This window comes from Garra rufa, chromosome 3 (assembly GCF_049309525.1).
Source record: "Garra rufa chromosome 3, GarRuf1.0, whole genome shotgun sequence".
Classification (NCBI taxonomy): Eukaryota; Metazoa; Chordata; class Actinopteri; order Cypriniformes; family Cyprinidae; genus Garra; species Garra rufa.
The window spans coordinates 15,203,651-15,223,240 of NC_133363.1; the positions used below are offsets into that span (position 1 = coordinate 15,203,651).

The 19,590-nt window shown below is 38.2% G+C and overlaps 1 protein-coding gene across 1 annotated transcript in view; it reads right to left on the reverse strand.

Annotated features, from left to right (window-relative positions):
* LOC141331501 (macrophage mannose receptor 1-like) overlaps positions 1-19,590 on the reverse strand; it is a 57,103-nt gene that overhangs the window by 22,534 nt on the left and 14,979 nt on the right. The gene's annotated exons all lie outside the window — the stretch shown is intronic.

Below are 19,590 nucleotides of genomic sequence, written 5' to 3' on the forward strand. Positions count from 1 at the left end.
GCATGAGTTACACTTATTTTTCTTTGTATTAATATCATGTTTTAGCTCTTAGCTAAGTGTTGCTAGCATGTTTAACATGATTCTAGCATGATGCTAGCCTATTTAAAACTTGCTAACACTTTTTAATATGTTGCTAGGAGTCCGTAACACCATTAAACGTCACTTCCTGTTGTCAGCAGGTGGTGCTGTGACTATAACTGAATATGGGCATGTATATATCTTCAGGCCAGGAGTCTTATCAAACGTGAAGTTTGGGGCTGATTGGACATTGCATGCCTGAGTTACAGTAACTTCCTGTTGCATGTTGCTACCCTTTTTAACAGTTGTTGATATTTTTAAAATGTTGCTAGGCATCCACAACAGTATTAAACATGTGGCTTCCTATTACCAGCTGGTGGCGCTATGACTATAACTGAATACGGGCATGGGTGTGTGTTCAGGCCAGGACTCTTATCAGACATGTTAAGTTTGGGGCTGATTGGACATTGTGTGCCTGAGTTAGAGAAATTTCCTGTTTCATTGTATTATTAGCATGCTTTAGCATATTAGCTAATTGTTGCTAGCATGCTTTACTATGTGTGTAGCATGTTGAATATTAAGTTTGGGTCAGATTCGACATTATATAGATGAGTTACAGCAATTTCCTTTTGCATTTGTATTAATAGCATGCTTTAGCATATTAGCTAAGTGTTGCTAGCATGTTTTAGCATGTTTCTAGCATGTTGCTAGCCTATTTACGACTTGTTAACGCTTTTCAATATGTTGCTAGGAGTCCGTAACAGTGTTAAACATGTCACTTCCTGTTGTCAGCAGGCGGCGCTATGACTATAACTGAATATGGGCACTGACGTGTGTTCAGGACCAGACTGTTATCAAACATGTGAAGTTTGAGGCAGATCGGACATTGTATGCCTGAGTTATAGCAACTTCCTTTTTCATGGCGAAACATCAAAGTTTGTCCGGCCGCCACAGACACGCCCTTCGATGAAAACTCTAAAGCTTCGCAATTTAACATCGCAAAGGCCTTATGATGACACTCAGCAAATTTGAAGATGATTGGATAAAAACTGTAGGAGGAGTTTGTTAAAGTACGAGGCCGGAAAATGGCAAAAACTGCACAAAAATCGTACAGGAAATTCAATATAACGGACTTCCTGTTGGTTTTCGGATGTTGCACCAGGAGACTTTTTTGTAGTTATTAGTGTGTTACATATGTAATATGTAAAACAAGTAATTTGCTGTTGCCAGCTGGTGGTGCTGTGACTATAACTGAATATGGGCATGTATATATCTTCAGGCCAGGAGTTTTATCAAACATGTGAAGTTTGGGGCTGATTGGACATTGCATGCCTGAGTTACAGTAACTTCCTGTTTCATGTCTTTAACAACATGCTTTAGTACTAAGTAAGTGTTGCTAGCATGTTTGAGTACGTTTTAAACTAGTTTAGCACTCAATGGCTTTTTTAGTGTGTTGCTAATAGTGTATCACAGTGTTGAACATGTCACTTCCTGTTGACAGTAGGTGGCGCTATGACTATAACTGAATATTAGCATGTAGATATCTTCAGGTCAGGACTGTTATCAAACATGTGAAGTTTGGGGCTGATTGGACATTGCATGCCTGAGTTACAGTAACTTCCTGTTTCATTGCATTAAGAGTATGCTTTAGCACTTAGCTAAATGTTGCTAACATGTTTCTAGCATGTTGCTACCCTATTTAACACTTGTTGATATTTTTAAAATGTTGCTGGGCTTCCACAACAGTATTAAACATGTGACTTCCTGTTGCCAGCAGGTGGCACTATGACTATAACTGAATATGGGCATGGGCTTGTGTTCAGACCAGGACTCTTATCAAACATATTAAGCTTGGGTCAGATTGGACATTGTATGCATGAGTTACACTTATTTTTCTTTGTAGTAATATCATGCTTTAGCTCTTAGCTAAGTGTTGCTAGCATGTTTTAACATGATTCTAGCATGATGCTAGCCTATTTAAAACTTGCTAACACTTTTTAAAATGTTGCTAGGAGTCCGTAACACCATTAAACGTCACTTCCTGTTGTCAGCAGGTGGCACTGTGACTATAACTGAATATGGGCATGTATATATCTTCAGGCCAGGAGTCTTATCAAACGTGAAGTTTGGGGCTGATTGGACATTGCATGCCTGAGTTACAGTAACTTCCTGTTTCATTGCATTAAGAGCATGCTTTAGCACTTAGCTAAATGTTGCTAACATGTTATAGCATGTTTCTAGCATGTTGCTATCCTTTTTATCAGTTGTTGATATTTTTAAAATGTTGCTAGGCATCCACAACAGTATTAAACATGTGGCTTCCTGTTAACAGCTGGTGGCGCTATGACTATAACTGAATACGGGCATGGGCGTGTGTTTAGGCCAGGACTCTTATCAAACATGTTAAGTTTGGGGCTAATTGGACATTGTATGCCTGAGTTAGAGTAACTTCATTGTATTGTATTATTAACATGCTTTAGCATATTAGCTAAGTGTTGCTAGCATGCTTTACTATGTTTGTAGCATGTTGAATATTAAGTTTGGGTCAGATTCGACATTATATGCTTGAGTTACAGCAATTTCTTTTCGTATTTGTATAAATAGCATGCTTTAGCTCTTAGCTAAGTGTTGCTAGCATGTTTTAGCATGTTTCTAGCATGTTGCTAGCCTATTTAAGACTTGTTAACGCTTTTCAATATGTTGCTAGGAGTCCGTAACAGTGTTAGACATGTCACTTCCTGTTGTCAGCAGGTGGCGCTATGACTATAACTGAATATGGGCAGTGACATGTGTTCAGGACCGGACTGTTATCAAACATGTGAAGTTTGAGGCAGATCGGACATTGTATGCCTGAGTTATAGCAACTTCCTTTTTCATGGCGAAACATCAAAGTTTGTCCGGCCGCCACGGACACGCCCTTCGATGAAAACTCTAAAGCTTCGCAATTTAACATCCCAAAGGCCTTATGATGACACTCAGAAAATTTGAAGATGATCGGATAAAAACTGTAGGAGGAGTTCGTTAAAGTACGAGGCCTGAAAATGGCAAAAACTGCACAAAAATCATACAGGAAATTCAATATAACGGACTTCCTGTTGGTTTTCGGATGTTGCACCAGGAGACTTTTTTGTAGGTAATGATGTGTTACATATGTGTACCGAGTTTCGTACATGTACATAAAACGCAGCTTGAGGCGCACTCCGTTGAAATATTATAGGTGGCGCTATCGAGCCATTTTGGCACACCCACTTCTGAAAACCATATCAGATGTAAATTTTCGCCAGGTCTGATGCGTGTGCAAAGTTTCGTGAGTTTTCGAGCATGTTTAGGCCCTCAAAAAGACTTTTCATTTTGGAGAAGAAGAAGAAGAAGAAGAAGAAGAAGAAGAAGAAGAAGAAGAAGAAGAAGAAGAAGAAGAAGAATTAAAGCTGCGAGCAGCGATGAACGGGCCCTCGCACCCGGGCTCACCGCCGACCGGTGGCTTCAGGAAATCAGCAAACGGTGGGCAGTATGCTTTTAATACAGTAAATATAGAAAAAATCTGTCATAAGTCATTTAAATGTGCCAAACTTGCCGCTGAAAGATGGTGGCGCTATGCCTATAACTGATTATTGGCATGTAGATGTGTTCAGGCCAGCACTATTATCAAACATATGAAGTTTGGTGCAGATTGACCTTGGTATGTTTGAGTTAGTGAAAGATATGATATATCCTGCTGCCAACAAGTGGCGCTATGATAATATCTGAATATTGGTCTTTAGGTGTCTTCAGGCCAGGACTCTTACCAAACCTGTGAATTTTGTGGCAGATCAGACATTTTATGGCTAAGTTATAACAACTCAATGAAAACTCAAGATCTTCACAATTTAACATCTCTAAGGCCTCAAGATCAGACTGACCAAATATAATGTTGATTTAATTAAATGCAATCAATGCAAGGACTTCAGATAATGCCAACTGTGAACCAATATGCTAAATTTTCATTATACTCTGATGATGATGATAAGAACATGATTCATGATGATAACAAAATGTTATTATTGCTTGCTTTACGTCCACCACTTCTGCTTAAATGTCATCGTTACCTATCTGTACAATTTTTGTGTGGATATTGCTTTGCTGGTGACTCCTCCTGTTATAAGACATCACTCTTAAGCGCTACATAACTAAGAATCAATAAGGAAGACGGTGCCCAGTTGGCACATGCATTCACAGTAACCCTCTGCTAGTTTGGATTTAAAGTTTACAGAATTGAAAGGGTTAGACTTTAAAATCAACACACAGACACATACACACAAAATATAAAATGTTGCCATTCAGTTTTATTTGTTAGCATTAACTATATTAGTTAACATGACCAATAAATAAATAGCATTTATTAATGTTAATTAATATTAAGCGAAAAAAGTATTCATATATAATTTATGTACTGTGAATTAACATGAACATGAACACAGTTCATGTGGGTGTACAGCAATACACAATAAAGTGCTCTATAAACGCTTCATTCTTTCAAAATATCTTTAAAAACAAGTTGAGTATTGAAAGGGGCGATATATATATATATATATATATATATCTCATCTTAAAATTTTATAATTTTCAGATGTTTTGAACAGATAACAGCAAAGCTTGTTTTGTTGTCCAAGTTTGTCTTGAAGTTGTTAATTTAAATTTTATATTCAATAAATAACACTATGAAAATAAATGTCTATCAATGAAGATAAATCGCTAATGCTAAAAGTTTAATTTTTCTTAATCTTTTGCTATGTGACTGAATAGGACAAGTTCATGGTATAGTTCAGTAAAAAAATAAAAAAATAAAAAAACAACAACTGCAAAATACAAACAATGAAAGACTTAGTGACCCTTTATATTTTCTCAAAATATCAGACTCTCAAAGATCAGACGTATTTATTTCGATTACACTATATATATATATATATATATATATGTGCATTTCTCAAAGATGGTCTATAAGCAAGATAGCATGTTTCACTTTCTACCCCTCTCTCCTTCTCTGCCTCTCACCCCTCCCCCCTGCAATAATGAGCTTCTCTGTGCCTGACTGAACGCACACACATACTGTAGAGACATTCACCAGAGTGACAGCAGGTTTCTGAGTTCTTTTTTAAATTTTCTTTAATTCATAGAAGCTTGTATACATTTTTTATTTGCAGCACTTGCTCAGAATGATTAGATCTCTGTGTGAAAAAAGTTTTAAAGAGTTTGGATGCTGCACTTTAAAGATATAAAAATATTTTTTACTATATCTTTAAAAAATCACCACGTCCACACCGTTCAAGATATCCAAAATCCGCTCGCAATTTAACATCTTCAGAATATTCTCTTTATGTTAAAAAAGTTTGGTGTGAACAGCTGGTTGTTCTTAGAAGTAGTGTGCATTTGTTTACAGCCTGATTTTTCCAAAAATCCACATTCAAATCAAAATAGCCGGCTTCCTGTTGGTCTTAGCTAATGAGTTTGATTTAGAAAGTTGTCCAAATTGATGAGATTAATATATGTACAGAGTTTGGTGACTGTAGGAAAAACTAACCCCCCAACTTTTGTCAAAATATGGCGCTATAGAGTGCCTGCTCCACGCCCATTTATGACCTTTTGCCAGTGTCTAACTATCATAAATATTGATGTGTGTGTTGACTTTCATGAAATTCTAAGCATGTTAACTGCCTCGAAAAGACAGGAATCTAATGTTAAAGTTTGACATGTTGCCATGGCAACAGCATTCGATTTATCATCGACCCCTTTACATATTCTTATCGGCCGTGTTTTGACATGATTTTGATGAAGTTTAAAGAAAATTGAGTAAAATTAAGAGGCTGATTTCAAAGCATTTTGAAAATGACACACTTCCTGCTGCCAGTTGGTGGCGCTATAACTTTGACTCATAATAGTCACATTTATGGAATCGGCATCATACAACGAACAAACTGGTGAAGTTTCATCAGAATCAGGCAATGTGGTCAACAGTTATTAGACACTTCCTGTTTCTCATTTCTCGCCATAACTTTGTCGCCTTGCCACGGCCAAACCGTTCGAGATATCAAAAATCTCCTCGCAATTTAGCGTCCCCAATGTCTTGAGATCATGCTGACCGAGTTTGGTGACAATCCCATGGAATTCCTGGGAGGAGTACGTTAAATTCCAGAGCATGCGCTTTTTAAACAGCCCTAAATATCTCACTTCCTGTCAGGTGGAGCCTATGACATAGAGTACAAAAGTTGTTTGGCTCAGTGAGATCTATATGTGTACAGAGTTTCATATCAATACGTGCAAGTATGTGTGCGCAGTACATCAAGTTTTCAAAATGTGTTCCAGGGGGCGCTGTAGAGGCCCTGAACCACGCCTGGGTCCCAGCCTCTGTGGCGTCCTGATGGCCGCAGATTCCGACGTGTGTGCAAATTTTCAAGAGTTTTTGAGTATGTTAAGGCCCCCAAAAGTGCCCCAACGGTTGAAAAAAAAAATAAAAATAAATAAAAAAAAATAATAACCCTTAGAAGAACAATAGGGCCTTCGCCCTTTTGGGCTCGGGCCCTAATTAAAGCTGCAAGCAGCGATGGTAGGGCCCTCGCACTCGGGCTCACCGCCAATCGGTGGCGAATGGTGGGCACTATGCTATTAACACAGTACATGTAGGAGGAATATGTCAAAGTCATTGATATGTGCCAATCTTCCTGCTGCCAGCTGGTGGCGCTATGCCTATAACTGAATATTGACATGCAGATGTGTTCAGGCCAGTGCTTTCATGAAACATATGAAGTTTGGTGAAGCTTGAACATGGCATGCTTGAGTGTAAGTCATGACATATCCTGCTGCCAACAGGTGGCGCTATTACGAAATATTGGCTTTTAGATGTCTTCAGGCCAGGACTATTGGCAAACATGTCAAGTTTGGTGCAAATTGTACATTGCATGCTTATGTTAGTGTAAAACAAGTAATTTGCTGTTGCCAGCTGGTGGCGCTATGACTATAACTAAATACTGGCATGTAAATGTATTCAGGCCAGGACTCTTATCAAACATATTAAGTTTGGGGCTGATTGGACATTGCATGCCTGAGTTACAGTAACTTCCTGTTTCATTGCATTAAGAGTATGCTTTAGCACTTAGCTAAATGTTGCTAACATGTTTCTAGCATGTTGCTACCCTATTTAACACTTGTTGATATTTTTAAAATGTTGCTTGGCATCCACAACAGTATTAAACATGTGACTTCCTGTTGCCAGCAGGTGGCACTATGACTATAACTGAATATGGGCATTGGCTTGTGTTCAGACCAGCACTCTTATCAAACATATTAAGCTTGGGTCAGATTGGACATTGTATGCATGAGTTACACTTATTTTTCTTTGTATTAATATCATGCTTTAGCTCTTAGCTAAGTGTTGCTAGCATGTTTTAACATGATTCTAGCATGATGCTAGCCTATTTAAAACTCGCTAAAGCTTTTTAATATGTTGCTAGGAGTCCGTAACACCATTAAACATCACTTCCTGTTGTCAGCAGGTGGCGCTGTGACTATAACTGAATATGGGCATGTATATATCTTCAGACCAAGAGTCTTATCAAACATGTGAAGTTTGGGGCTGATTGGACATGCCTGAGTTACAGTAACTTCCTGTTTTATGTCTTTAACAACATGCTTTAGCACTAAGTAAGTGTTGCTAGCATGTTTGAGTACGTTTTAAACTAGTTTAGCACTCAATGGCTTTTTTAGTGTGTTGCTAATAGTGTGTCACAGTGTTAAACATGTCACTTCCTGTTGACAGTAGGTGGCGCTATAACTATAACTGAATATTGGCATGTAGACATCTTCAGGTCACGACTGTTATCAAACATGTGAAGTTTGGGGCTGATTGGACATTGCATGCCTGAGTTACAGTAACTTCCTGTTTCATTGCATTAAGAGCATGCTTTAGCACTTAGCTAAATGTTGCTAACATGTTATAGCATGTTTCTAGCATGTTTCTACCCTTTTTAACAGTTGTTGATTTTTTTTTAAATGTTGCTAGTCATCCACAACAGTATTAAACATATGGCTTCCTGTTACCAGCTGGTGGCGCTAAGACTATAACTGAATACAGGCATGGGCGTGTGTTTAGGCCAGGATTCTTATCAAACATGTTAAGTTTGGGGCTGATTGGACATGGTATGCCTGAGTTAGAGTAACTTCCTGTTTTATTGTATTATTAGCACGCTTTAGCATATTAGCTAAGTGTTGCTAGCATGCTTTATTATTTTTGTAGCATGTTGAATATTAAGTTTGGGTCAGATTCAACAGTATATACATGAGTTACAGCAATTTCCTTTTGTATTTTTATTAATAGCATGCTTTAGCTCTTAGCTAAGTGTTGCTAGCATGTTTTAGCATGTTTGTAGCATGTTGCTAGCCTATTTACGACTTGTTAACGCTTTTCAATATGTTGCTAAGAGTCCGTAACAGTGTTAAACATGTCATTTCCTGTTGTCAGCAGGTGGCGCTATGACTATAACTGAATTTGGGCACTGACATGTGTTCAGGACCGGACTGTCATCAAACATGTGAAGTTTGAGGCAGATCGGACATCGTATGCCTGAGTTATAGCAACTTCCTTTTTCATGGCGAAACATCAAAGTTTGTCAGGCCGCCACGGACACGCCCATCGACGAAAACTCTAAAGCTTCGCAATTTAACATCGCAAAAGCCTTATGATGACACTCAGCAAATTTGAAGATGATCGGATAAAAACTGTAGGAGGAGTTCGTTAAAGTACGAGGCCTGAAAATGGCAAAAACTGCACAAAAATCGTACAGGAAATTCAATATAACGGACTTCCTGTTGGGTTTTGGATGTTGTACCAGGAGACTTTTTTGTAGGTATTGGTGTGTTACATATGTGTACCGAGTTTCGTACATGTACGTGAAACGTAGCTCGAGGCGCACTCCGTTGAAATTTTATAGGTGGCGCTATCGAGCCATTTTGCCACACCCACTTTTGAAAACCATATCAGATGTAAATTTTCGCCAGGTCTGATGAGTGTGCAAAGTTTCGTGAGTTTTCGGGCATGTTTAGGCCCTCAAAAAGACTTTTCATTTTGGAGAAGAAGAAGAATAATAATTAAAGCTGCAAGCAGCGATGACCGGGCCCTCGCCGTCTGTGCAGTCGCCATCCCGATAGCATCAGGAAAACGGTGCCCAGTTGGCACATGCATTCACAGTAACCCTTTGGACTAACTCTTACTGTCTCTCCTCCTGCAGAGCAGAGTGAGATCAGATATGTTTTTTTTTTCTTTCATTCGTGGAGTTTTGTATAATTATGAAATGAACTGTGTTTGATCAGAATGAATAGTTATTTGTATGAAAAAAGTTTCAAAGAGTTAGGATGCTGCACTTTAAATATATAATAAATCATTGAAAATTGAAAATGGAAAATGAAATTTTAAGCACGCTATCTGCCTTAAATATCACAGGAAACAAATATTTTAATGTATTTTTTATTTTTATTTATTTGCCATGGCAACAGCATTTGATGCATCTGGGCTTTTACATTATTCTGCTGAAGTTTGAAGAAAATCGAGTACAAATATATTGTTCGTTGTTTGTTCGTGTTTGTTAGTTCATTAGCCATTGTTAACAAAAGAGACCCTATTTTAAATAGTTTGTTTTATGGTCTACAAGCATTTTTAAATATTATTTTAATAATCTATAAGCATCTGTGAAATAATTATAAACAAATATATTAAAAATAAATACATATTAACTTAGTTGATTTTTTGTTTGGCCTTTTTGTATTTGTTTCTCATTCTAATTAAGTGAACTGAGCATTATAGTGTCATACTTATAAGATTGTTTGTTCTACCAGTGAGAGTGTATATATATGTATTTAAATCATATAATTTTCCCTTAAAAGATAAAAAAAAGATTTTAATGCTCTTTAAGCACCTATACAAAATAATTATGTAAAAGTACACTGACAGTACAGTCTATATCAACTGATTCTATGGATTATTGTCATTCTTATACACTGACAATGAGCTAAATAGCATTAGAGGTCAAACGATTCCTTATCTTATGAGGACCTCTAGTGTTCATCCCTGGTATTAGAGCTTTAATTTGACAAATTTAAATGACACTTTTAATGTTTTTGGGGCCTCTGAGCATGATAACATTTTGAAACTACACGTATATCCTAAGGATTTCTTGTTCTTTATATGTAAAAAGTTTTAATGAGTTAGAATAATGCAATTTAAAGATAAATGAAAATATCTCTTCATCTTTTTTATTGTTAATTTCATAAATCACCACATCAACACCGTTCAAGATATCCCAAAGCCGTTTACAATATAGGGAACATTTTCCCAATATTCTGATGATGATGATAAGAACATGTAATCCATGATGATAACAAAATGTTATTATTGCTTGCTTTACGTCCACCACTTCTGCTTAAATGTCATTGTTACCTATCTGTACAATTTTTGTGTGGATATTGCTTTGCTGGTGACTCCTGTTATAAGACATCACTCTTAAGCACTACATAACTAAGAATCAATAAGGAAGACGGTGCCCAGTTGGCACATGCATTCACAGTAACCCTCTGCTAGTTTGGATTTTAAGTTTACAGAATTGAAAGGGTTAAACTTTAAAATCAACACACAGACACATACACACAAAATATAAAATGTTGCCATCCAGTTTCATTTGTTAACATTAACTATATTAGTTAACATGACCAATAAATAAATAGCATTTATTAATGTTAATTAATATTAAGCTAAAAAAAGTATTTATATATAGTTTATGTACTGTGAATTAACATGAACACAGTTAATGTGGGTGTACAGCAATACACAATAAAGTGCTCTATAAACGCTTCATTCCTTCAAAATATCTTTAAAAATCAAGTTGAGTATTTTAATGGGGCGATATATATATAACTGATCTTAAAATGATGGTTTTCAGATGTTTTGAACAGATAACAGCAAAGTTTTTGTTGTCAAAGTTTGTCTTGAAATTTTTAATTATTATAATTTTATATTTAATAAATAACACTATGAAAATATTGTCTACAATGAAGATAAATCACTCATGCTTAAAAGTTGTATTTTTCTTAATCTTTTGCTATGTGACTGAATAGGACAAGTTCATGGTATAGTTCAGTAAAAAATAAATAAAAAACAACAACTGCAAAATACAAACAATGAAAGACTTAATGACCCTTTATATTTTCTCAAAATATCAGACACTCAAAGATCAGACATATTTATGTAATTAAAGTACATATATGTGCATTTCTAACTCAAAGATGGTCTGTAGAATGGCTCTCTACTCTGTCACCCTCTCTGCCTCTCACCCCTCCCCCCTGCAATAATGAGCTTCTCTCAGCCTGACTGAACGCACATACATACAGTAGAGACATTCACCCAGAGTGACAGCAGGTTTCTGATTTCGTTTTTTAATTTTCATTAATTCATTGAAGCTTGTAGAAAATTTATATTAACACCACTTGCTCAGAATGATTAGATCTCTGTGTGAAAAAAGTTGTAAAGAGTTTGGATGCTGCACTTTAAAGATATAAATAAAATGACGGTTATGTTTTTTACTACATCTTTAAAAAATTACCACGTCAACACCATTCAAGATATCCAAAATCCGCTCGCAATTTAACATCTTCAGAATCTTCTCTTCATGTTAAAAAAGTTTGGTGTGAATAGCTGGTTGTTCTTAGAAGAAGTGTGAATTTGTTTACAGCCTGATTTTTCCAAAAAAACACATTCAAATGGAAATAGCCGGCTTCCTGTTGGTCTTAGCTAATGAGTTTAATTTAGAAAGTTGTCCAGATTGATGAGAACAATATATGTACAGAGTTTGGTGACTGTAGGAAAAACTAACCCCCCAACTTTTGTCAAAAGATGGCGCTATAGAGTCCCTGCTCCACGCCCATTTATGACCTTTTGCCAGTGTCTAACTATCATTAATATTGATGTGTGTGTTGAGTTTCATGAAATTCTTAGCATGTTATCTGCCTCGAAAAGACAGGAATCTAATTTTAAAGTTTGAGACGTTGCCATGGCAACAGCATTTGATTTATCATCGACCCCTTTACATATTCTTATCAGCCGTGTTTTGACATGATTTTGATGAAGTTTAAAGAAAATCAAGTAAAATTAAGAGGCTGATTTCAAAGCATTTTGAAAATGACACGCTTCCTGCTGCCAGTTGGTGGCGCTATAACTTTGACTCATAATAGTCACATTTATGGAATCGGCATCATACAACGAACAATCTGGTGAAGTTTCATCAGAATCAGGCAATGTGTGCAACAGTTATTAGACACTTCCTGTTTCTCATTTCTCGCCATAACTTTGTCGCCTTGCCACGGCCAAACCGTTCGAGATATCAAAAATCCCCTCGCAATTTAGCGTCCCCAATGTCTTGAGATCATGCTGACCGAGTTTGGTGACAATCCTATCGAAACCCTGGGAGGAGTACGTTAAATTCCAGAGCATGCGCTTTTTACACAGCCCTAAATATCTCACTTCCTGTTGCGTGGAGAAAATGACATAGAGTACAAAAGTTGTTCAGCTCAATGAGTTCTATATGTGTACCGAGTTTCATATGTGTACGTTCAAGTATGTGTGCTATATGGCCCTCAAAATTCCAGGGGGCGCTGTAGAGTCCCCTTGCCACGCCCCGGTACCAGCCTCTGTGGCGTCCTGATGGCCGCAGATTCCGACGTCTGTGCAAATTTTCAAGAGTTTTTGAGTATGTTAAGACCCCCTTAAGTGCCCGGAAGGTTAACAAAAAAAAAAAAAAAAAAAAAAATAAGAATCCTTAGAAGAACAATAGGGCCTTCGCCCTTTTGGGCTCGGGCCCTAATTAAAGCTGCAAGCAGCGATGGTAGGGCCCTCGCACTCGGGCTCACTGCCGATCGGTGGCGAATGGTGGGCACTATGCTATTAACACAGAAAATGTAGGAGGAATATGTCAAAGTCATTGATATGTGCCAATCTTCCTTCTGCCAGCTGGTGGCGCTATGCCTATAACTGAATATTGGCATGCAGATGTGTTCAGGCCAGTGCTTTTATCAAACATATGAAGTTTGGTGAAACTTGAACATGGCATGCTTGAGAGTAAGTCATGACATATCCTGCTGCCAACAGGTGGCGCTATTACAAAATATTGGCTTTTAGATGTCTTCAGGCCAGGACTATTGGCAAACATGTCAAGTTTGATGCAAATTGTACATTGCATGCTTAAGTTAGTGTAAAACAAGTAATTTGCTGTTGCCAGCTGGTGGCGCTGTGACTATAACTGAATATGGGCATGTATATATCTTCAGGCCAGGACTCTTATCAAACGTGAAGTTTGGGGCTGATTGGACATTGCATGTCTGAGTTACAGTAACTTCCTGTTTTATGTCTTTAACAACATGCTTTAGCACTAAGTGTTGCTAGCATGTTTGAGTACGTTTTAAACTAGTTTAGCACTCAATGGCTTTTTTAGTGTGTTGCTAATAGTGTGTCACAGTGTTAAACATGTCACTTCCTGTTGACAGTAGGTGGCGCTATAACTATAACTGAATATTGGCATGTAGATATCTTCAGGCCAGGACTGTTATCAAACATGTGAAGTTTGGGGCTGATTGGACATTGCATGCCTGAGTTACAGTAACTTCCTGTTTCATTGCATTAAGAGCATTCTTTAGCACTTAGCTAAATGTTGCTAACATGTTATAGCATGTTTCTAGCATGTTTCTACCCTTTTTAACAGTTGTTGAATTTTTTTTTAAATGTTGCTAGTCATCCAAAACAGCATTAAACATATGGCTTCCTGTTACCAGCTGGTGGCGCTATGACTATAACTGAATACAGGCATGGGCGTGTGTTTGTTTAGGCCAGGATTCTTATCAAACATGTTAAGTTTGGGGCTGATTGGACATGGTATGCCTGAGTTAGAGTAACTTCCTGTTTTATTGTATTATTAGCATGCTTTAGCATATTAGCTAAGTGTTGCTAGCATGCTTTATTATTTTTGTAGCATGTTGAATATTAAGTTTGGGTCAGATTCAACAGTATATACATGAGTTACAGCAATTTCCTTTTGTATTTGTATTAATAGCATGCTTTAGCTCTTAGCTAAGTGTTGCTAGCATGTTTTAGCATGTTTGTAGCATGTTGCTAGCCTATTTACGACTTGTTAACGCTTTTCAATATGTTGCTAAGAGTCCGTAACAGTGTTAAACATGTCATTTCCTGTTGTCAGCAGGTGGCGCTATGACTATAACTGAATTTGGGCACTGACATGTGTTCAGGACCGGACTGTCATCAAACATGTGAAGTTTGAGGCAGATTGGACATCGTATGCCTGAGTTATAGCAACTTCCTTTTTCATGGCGAAACATCAAAGTTTGTCAGGTCGCCACGGACACGCCCATCGACGAAAACTCTAAAGCTTCGCAATTTAACATCGCAAAGGCCTTATGATGACACTCAGCAAATTTGAAGATGATCGGATAAAAACTGTAGGAGGAGTTCGTTAAAGTACGAGGCCTGAAAATGGCAAAAACTGCACAAAAATCGTACAGGAAATTCAATATAACGGACTTCCTGTTGGGTTTCGGATGTTGCACCAGGAGACTTTTTTGTAGGTATTGGTGTGTTACATATGTGTACCGAGTTTCGTACATGTACGTGAAACGTAGCTCGAGGCGCACTCCGTTGAAATTTTATAGGTGGCGCTATCGAGCCATTTTGCCACACCCACTTTTGAAAACCATATCAGATGTAAATTTTCGCCAGGTCTGATGAGTGTGCAAAGTTTCGTGAGTTTTCGGGCATGTTTAGGCCCTCAAAAAGACTTTTAATTTTGGAGAAGAAGAAGAATAATAATTAAAGCTGCAAGCAGCGATGGTAGGGCCCTCGCACTCGGGCTCACCGCCGATCGGTGGCGAATGGTGGGCACTATGCTATTAACACAGAAAATGTAGGAGGAATGTGTCAAAGTCATTGATATGTGCCAATCTTCCTTCTGCCAGCTGGTGGCGCTATGCCTATAACTGAATATTGGCATGCAGATGTGTTCAGGCCAGTGCTTTTATCAAACATATGAAGTTTGGTGAAGCTTGAACATGGCATGCTTGAGTGTAAGTCATGACATATCCTGCTGCCAACAGGTGGCGCTATTACAAAATATTGGCTTTTAGATGTCTTCAGGCCAGGACTATTGGCAAACATGTCAAGTTTGGTGCAAATTGTACATTGCATGCTTAAGTTAGTGTAAAACAAGTAATTTGCTGTTGCCAGCTGGTGGCGCTATGACTATAACTAAATATTGGCATGTAAATGTATTCAGGCCAAGACTCTTATCAAACATATTAAGTTTGGGGCTGATTGGACATTGCATGCCTGAGTTACAGTAACTTCCTGTTTCATTGCATTAAGAGTATGCTTTAGCACTTAGCTAAATGTTGCTAACATGTTTCTAGCATGTTGCTACCCTATTTAACACTTGTTGATATTTTTAAAATGTTGCTGGGCATCCACAACAGTATTAAACATGTGATTTCCTGTTGCCAGCAGGTGGCACTATGACTATAACTGAATATGGGCATGGGCTTGTGTTCAGACCAGGACTCTTATCAAACATATTAAGCTTGGGTCAGATTGGACATTGTATGCATGAGTTACACTTATTTTTCTTTGTATTAATATCATGCTTTAGCTCTCAGCTAAGTGTTGCTAGCATGTTTTAACATGATTCTAGCATGATGCTAGCCTATTTAAAACTTGCTGACACTTTTTATTATCTTGCTAGGAGTCCGTAACACCATTAAACGTCACTTCCTGTTGTCAGCAGGTGGCGCTGTGACTATAACTGAATATGGGCATGTATATATCTTCAGGCCAGGACTCTTATCAAACGTGAAGTTTGGGGCTGATTGGACATTGCATGTCTGAGTTACAGTAACTTCCTGTTTTATGTCTTTAACAACATGCTTTAGCACTAAGTAAGTGTTGCTAGCATGTTTGAGTACATTTTAAACTAGTTTAGCACTCAATGGCTTTTTTAGTGTGTTGCTAATAGTGTGTCACAGTGTTAAACATGTCACTTCCTGTTGACAGTTGGTGGTGCTATAACTATAACTGAATATTGGCATGTAGATATCTTCAGGCCAGGACTGTTATCAAACATGTGAAGTTTGGGGCTGATTGGACATTGCATGCCTGAGTTACAGTAACTTCCTGTTTCATTGCATTAAGAGTATGCTTTAGCACTTAGCTAAATGTTGCTAACATGTTATAGCATGTTTCTAGCATGTTGCTACCCTGTTTAACAGTTGTTGAATTTTTTAAAAATGTTGCTAGGCATCCACAACAGTATTAAACATGTGGCTTCCTGTTACCAGCTGGTGGCGCTATGACTATAACTGAATACGGGCATGGGCGTGTGTTTAGGCCAGGATTCTTATCAAACATGTTAAGTTTGGGGCTGATTGGACATTGTATGCCTGAGTTAGAGTAACTTCCTGTTTCATTGTATTATTAGCATGCTTTAGCAAATTAGCTAAGTGTTGCTAGCATGCTTTATTATTTTTGTAGCATGTTGAATATTAAGTTTGGGTCAGATTCAACATTATATACATGAGTTACAGCAATTTCCTTTTGTATTTGTATTAATAGCATGCTTTAGCTCTTAGCTAAGTGTTGCTAGCATATTTTAGCATGTTTGTAGCATGTTGCTAGCCTATTTAAGACTTGTTAACGCTTTTCAATATGTTTCTAGGAGTCCGTAACAGTGTTAAACATGTCATTTCCTGTTGTCAGCAGGTGGCGCTATGACTATAACTGAATATGGGCACTGACGTGTGTTCAGGACCGGACTGTCATCAAACATGTGAAGTTTGAGGCAGATCGGACATCGTATGCCTGAGTTATAGCAACTTCCTTTTTCATGGCGAAACATCAAAGTTTGTCCGACCGCCACGGACACGCCCTTCGACGAAAACTCTAAAGCTTCGCAATTTAACATCGCAAAGGCCTTATGATGACACTCAGCAAATTTGAAGATGATCGGATAAAAACTGTAGGAGGAGTTCGTTAAAGTATGAGGCCTGAAAATGGCAAAAACTGCACAAAAATCGTACAGGAAATTCAATATAACGGACTTCCTGTTGGGTTTCGGATGTTGCACCAGGAGACTTTTTTGTAGGTATTGGTGTGTTACATATGTGTACCGAGTTTCGTACATGTACGTGAAACGTAGCTCGAGGGGCACTCCGTTGAAATTTTATAGGTGGCGCTATCGAGCCATTTTGCCACACCCACTTTTGAAAACCATATCAGATGTAAATTTTCGCCAGGTCTGATGCGTGTGCAAAGTTTCGTGAGTTTTCGGGCATGTTTAGGCCCTCAAAAAGACTTTTCATTTTGGAGAAGAAGAAGAAGAAGAAGAAGAATAATAAACGGAGCAATTCCAATAGGGTCCTCGCACTGTAGTGCTCGGGCCCTAATTAAAGCTGCAAGCAGCGATGGTAGGGCCCTCGCACTCGGGCTCACTGCCGATCGGTGGCGAATGGTGGGCACTATGCTATTAACACAGAAAATGTAGGAGGAATATGTCAAAGTCATTGATATGTGCCAATCTTCCTTCTGCCAGCTGGTGGCGCTATGCCTATAACTGAATATTGGCATGCAGATGTGTTCAGGCCAGTGCTTTTATCAAACATATGAAGTTTGGTGAAACTTGAACATGGCATGCTTGAGAGTAAGTCATGACATATCCTGCTGCCAACAGGTGGCACTATTACAAAATATTGGCTTTTAGATGTCTTCAGGCCAGGACTATTGGCAAACATGTCAAGTTTGATGCAAATTGTACATTGCATGCTTAAGTTAGTGTAAAACAAGTAATTTGCTGTTGCCAGCTGGTGGCGCTGTGACTATAACTGAATATGGGCATGTATATATCTTCAGGCCAGGACTCTTATCAAACGTGAAGTTTGGGGCTGATTGGACATTGCATGTCTGAGTTACAGTAACTTCCTGTTTTATGTCTTTAACAACATGCTTTAGCACTAAGTGTTGCTAGCATGTTTGAGTACGTTTTAAACTAGTTTAGCACTCAATGGCTTTTTTAGTGTGTTGCTAATAGTGTGTCACAGTGTTAAACATGTCACTTCCTGTTGACAGTAGGTGGCGCTATAACTATAACTGAATATTGGCATGTAGATATCTTCAGGCCAGGACTGTTATCAAACATGTGAAGTTTGGGGCTGATTGGACATTGCATGCCTGAGTTACAGTAACTTCCTGTTTCATTGCATTAAGAGCATTCTTTAGCACTTAGCTAAATGTTGCTAACATGTTATAGCATGTTTCTAGCATGTTTCTACCCTTTTTAACAGTTGTTGAATTTTTTTTTAAATGTTGCTAGTCATCCAAAACAGCATTAAACATATGGCTTCCTGTTACCAGCTGGTGGCGCTATGACTATAACTGAATACAGGCATGGGCGTGTGTTTAGGCCAGGATTCTTATCAAACATGTTAAGTTTGGGGCTGATTGGACATGGTATGCCTGAGTTAGAGTAACTTCCTGTTTTATTGTATTATTAGCATGCTTTAGCATATTAGCTAAGTGTTGCTAGCATGCTTTATTATTTTTGTAGCATGTTGAATATTAAGTTTGGGTCAGATTCAACAGTATATACATGAGTTACAGCAATTTCCTTTTGTATTTGTATTAATAGCATGCTTTAGCTCTTAGCTAAGTGTTGCTAGCATGTTTTAGCATGTTTGTAGCATGTTGCTAGCCTATTTACGACTTGTTAACGCTTTTCAATATGTTGCTAAGAGTCCGTAACAGTGTTAAACATGTCATTTCCTGTTGTCAGCAGGTGGCGCTATGACTATAACTGAATTTGGGCACTGACATGTGTTCAGGACCGGACTGTCATCAAACATGTGAAGTTTGAGGCAGATTGGACATCGTATGCCTGAGTTATAGCAACTTCCTTTTTCATGGCGAAACATCAAAGTTTGTCAGGTCGCCACGGACACGCCCATCGACGAAAACTCTAAAGCTTCGCAATTTAACATCGCAAAGGCCTTATGATGACACTCAGCAAATTTGAAGATGATCGGATAAAAACTGTAGGAGGAGTTCGTTAAAGTACGAGGCCTGAAAATGGCAAAAACTGCACAAAAATCGTACAGGAAATTCAATATAACGGACTTCCTGTTGGGTTTCGGATGTTGCACCAGGAGACTTTTTTGTAGGTATTGGTGTGTTACATATGTGTACCGAGTTTCGTACATGTACGTGAAACGTAGCTCGAGGCGCACTCCGTTGAAATTTTATAGGTGGCGCTATCGAGCCATTTTGCCACACCCACTTTTGAAAACCATATCAGATGTAAATTTTCGCCAGGTCTGATGAGTGTGCAAAGTTTCGTGAGTTTTCGGGCATGTTTAGGCCCTCAAAAAGACTTTTCATTTTGGAGAAGAAGAAGAATAATAATTAAAGCTGCAAGCAGCGATGAACGGGCCCTCGCACCCGGGCTCACCGCCGAC